Genomic DNA, 4366 nt, shown 5'->3' on the forward strand with positions numbered 1-4366 from the left:
GCACAATCCTATGCATCTTTACTTTGAAAAAAGTTCAAGGGTGATTGCATCCCCATCCCCCTCTTAATGGAATGTCCCTGTAGTTTCCAGAGCTGCTCTACCAATAGGTTTTTCAATAGAATTGTTGGGTTTCATGAATTCTATTCTATTTAGGCAACAAACTAATCTTTTCCAGGCCCTCAATGCTACTGCTGGCAACACACTATGCAATGGCTGTACATCCCACATAGCCCATCTGCTAGGAATTGGTATATCCTTTCAAAAGAACACAATTGACATCACAGTTGGTTTTACATTTTGTTTATTGAAACTACACCTTCCTTGAGAAGTGCATTGCTTCTTGAAAGCTGAGGTTGCTGCTGATGTGCTAGGGTCTGCAAAATGTTCCTAGTTGCTTCTTAAGATGGGGAGAGCTAGCAGCAAAAGACACTGACTGGAGAAGACTGAGGGAGGGGAGTTGGCAGAGGTGCTTTCTGCTCTGAGTAATTTGATTTACGATGCCTAATTCCCATATGGAGCAAGCAAATCAATTGCCTTTCCAAATACACTCTTGGTTCTTAATCTAAATTTCATTAAGCCACACACGTATAGCGCCACCACAGGCCCCAAACAGAATTGTTGCTTATGCCTGTACTACAGAAGCAACTTCAAAGTTTTGCTAATGATAGGCTATATCTGACTTAAGTCAGATCTGTGAACTAGACAAACTTTCAAGTTCATTGATTTCAGTGGGTCTACCCTGACGTAATTGAATACAACCCAGTCATTGCTAAATATATGCAAGATACAAATGTTTAGTTGTTACACAGAGGCTATGCTTGTCTTTTAAAAAACACAGGTCACCCTACCAGAATGTAGTCACATGACCTATTTCTTCTGAGCCATGCATGGTTTTGTGTGCCTGTCTGAAATAAATAAACATTTGACAGCCTCAGCAGGAGTACTGTTTGCTGCCATATATGCTATATCAAATCAGTGCAGTGAAATGGATTCTATTATTATTTTCTTTCTTACTTTGAATACCTTGTTGACAAATATGCTGAACATTAGCATATGTGATAGGCACACAAAAGAAAGTAGGCAAGCAATTCTCGGTATGGAAAGAGCAATTCTAAGGAGCGTTGCAAAATACAGAAGAGAGCAGACCCTATGCATTTAATTGCTGTAGAGAATAGTTATGCTGTCGTTGCTTAAAGGTCTACTACTTGCCATATGATGAACTTAAAAGTAAATAGGTGAACTTGGTGAGAAGTGGAGTAACCTGAAGTTATTGATTTGCTCTACATAAGACAAGGATGGGTATCATGTGGAACTCCAGATAATGTTGGACTAAAATGTCAATCCTTGTTCATTGCCGAGGCTGATGGGAGCTGTATTTTAGCACCGTCTAGCGCAGGGGCAAGGAACTTTTTCAGCCTTCTAGAGGACACATCATGCCAGTGGTGAACAGGGCCAGAAGCAAACGTGGGTGTAGCAGCGAGTTAATTTTACCTTTTGTACAAAAACCTTTCTACACACAGTTGGACATCCCTCTCCCAGGCAAGGAGAGGCAAAAAAACACATGAGGGTACAAAACAGGGCTGCTGGTGAGGGTTGTGACCTAGCAAGAGTGGGTATGGCTTGGGAGAGTCCTGAGGATCCAAGAATGGGGACCTCATTTGGCCTCCAAGCCTCAAGTTCACTATCCTTGCTAAGCAAGAGGACCTCCAGTTCCCCCACCTCTGATAAAAGCAATGGCAACAGCCTCAAACTGAATGTTTCACCACCTAGTAAAGACATTTTATTGTTTGGGAAACTATTTTTACTTGCAAAACTTCTATAAGTGCTTTCCATTTCTTCTACTCCTTTGGTTTATTTATTATCAGTTTCCTTTGGGATGGGAAATAAAAATGAAGTGTAGTTTAAAAGCCTCTATCTAGAGAGGAGGGGTGGGGCAACACAGATACTTCATGGAGGCAGCAGGCACAAGCATACCCACCTACTGATGCACAGTACAGCATTTTGAGGAGGTGGCAGAAAGGAGAGATGGATTGCTGCTGTTCTGTATTGCTTACCTCTCCGTATCTGAAGGTTCTTTGAAGCTGCCCTCGCGATCCCATCCTGTGACTTCTTAGAAGACAGCTGGATACTACATATCAACCAGCATCTTTCAATATTTCATCCTGCCTTTCCTTAAAGGCACTAAGGTTGGCATAGATGGGGTTACTGGTATCCTCAGACAATAGCTTTATGTGGTGAGAATTGGGCTGATTTAAACAGAGAGACAGTGGCTTGCCCAAGGTCTCTATAGCCGAAAGTGGATTTCAACCGAGATCTACATGGTCAGAAATATATCACTATATGTTCACTAGCATACATATGTCTACACATCTTTCTCTCTCTCTTGGTAGTACTATCTTGGCTACATAATTCTACAAATCCTTCATGGAAGCCATCCACAAACCCCATGGGAAAGGTAATTGATATATAAAAAATGAACCTCTTGGCATTTATTATAAGCACTTTTTAAAGGAGACAGACTACAATGAAACTCAGCCTGCCTATTAAATGGAACAAATCACAGGCCCAAGGCTATCAGCTGAGAGGAAATACAGTATCTCAGGAAGTCATATTGGAACTGAAGATATTTCCTGACTATCCTCCCACCCCCAGATAAGTGGTAACTAGAGACATGGCCTTCCCTTGGTACGATAGAACTTATTCTTTGAGGCCTGCCTTACAGAGCTGTTGCAAGGGTTACTGATGTACGTGACGTGCTTTGAACTCTTTAAATATGTTATATAAATGCAAAGTATTGTTATCTATTTAGAAGCAGATGAGTATGCCATGCAACAAGGGCATACTGAGAGAGCTTTCAAAGCAGCATTTTTCTTTTATTTTTTGAGATGCTCCTTATTCTATGCACAGGCTACCCAGTCAGAGCTTTTAGAATCTCGGTGTGCAGCTGAGATGATGATTCCTGGAGGAAATATTGTTAGGCATTGGGCAATAGTTTCTTCCAAGAGATGCTGGTCATTGCACACTTAAAATCAAAAGGCAATGTAGTGCATAGTTAAGCAACGGAATCTGTTATCAGAAAATGTGAGAATGGCTACCAATTTAGCTTTAAATGGAGATTAGACAAATTCACGGAATTGTTGTTGTTTAGTCGTTTAGTCGTGTCCGATTCTTCGTGACTCCATGGACCAGAGCATGCCAGGCACTCCTGTCTTCCACTGACTCCCGCAGCTTGTTAGCTACATGCTATCTTCAGATCTGGAGGCAGCATATTTCTCAATACCAATCACTGATGAATAACGCCCAGGAGAGGGCTGTTGCCACCATGTCCCCATTGTAGGCTTCCTGTCTGTGTCTGGCCAGCTATTGTAAGAAAACATACTGAAATGAAACGAACCTCAAAGTTACATAAGGACATAAGAAGCCCTGCTGGATCAGGCCAAAGGTCCATCTAGTTCAGCATCTTGTTCTCACAATGACCAACTAGATGCCTATAGAGGTTCATAAGGAGGACCTGCGTCTGCATGCAACAATATTCTCCCCACTTGTGATTCCCAGCAAGTGGTATTCAGTTCAGAGGCACGCTGCCCTCTGACACAACCAATGTGGCTCCGATAGTCTTATCCGCAAATGGAGTACAAGGAATCTGCTGGAAAACAGTGAAAACCAGTCAAAATACTCTATCATAGATCTATTAAAATATATAGAAAGGTCAAACTGAAAGTGGCGTACTTCAGAGAATAAAGGGATTCTTATAGGAAACACAGTTTACAGAATTACTGCTTGTTTCCTGCTTGGCAGGGGGTTGGACTCGATGGCCCTTGTGGTCTCTTCCAACTCTATGATTCTGTGATTCTGTGATACTCTGGATAGAAATCCCAGTCTGAAAAGAGCAAACCAATAGAAGGACGACAGTACATTATCTGACCAAAACCTTGACAAGAAGTGCAAGAATTCAGGAAAGTACCCGAAACAGAGGCTGTTAAAAAAGGAAAAAAACAGGAATGGCTGGCACTACCCCCAGACTGTTTGGATATAAAAAGTGATGCTTTTGTTTTATTTTATTTTTAAAGAAACCCAGAATGGAGCTAGCAAAAGATACTCCTGCTTTTTGTTTACATTTAACCCAGACTGTTAGTTTCAGTTCAAAATATGATGAACTCTTCATGCTAGTAATTGTTAGCAATATATATATTCTCCTATACAGTATTCTCTCCAGTTGGGATGTCGGCTGGGTTTGCTTTGTGTTGGGCGGTACGGAGAGTGCGCCACCCTCAAATCCACTGAGGCCTCAACTTTTTTGTTCTCGTTTAGCCGTAACTCTTTGACCTCCCTCATCTTTCCACAGGAAACGAGTTCCAGCTCCCAT

The sequence above is a fragment of the Podarcis raffonei genome, chromosome 1, assembly GCF_027172205.1.
Source record: "Podarcis raffonei isolate rPodRaf1 chromosome 1, rPodRaf1.pri, whole genome shotgun sequence".
Classification (NCBI taxonomy): domain Eukaryota; kingdom Metazoa; phylum Chordata; class Lepidosauria; order Squamata; family Lacertidae; genus Podarcis; species Podarcis raffonei.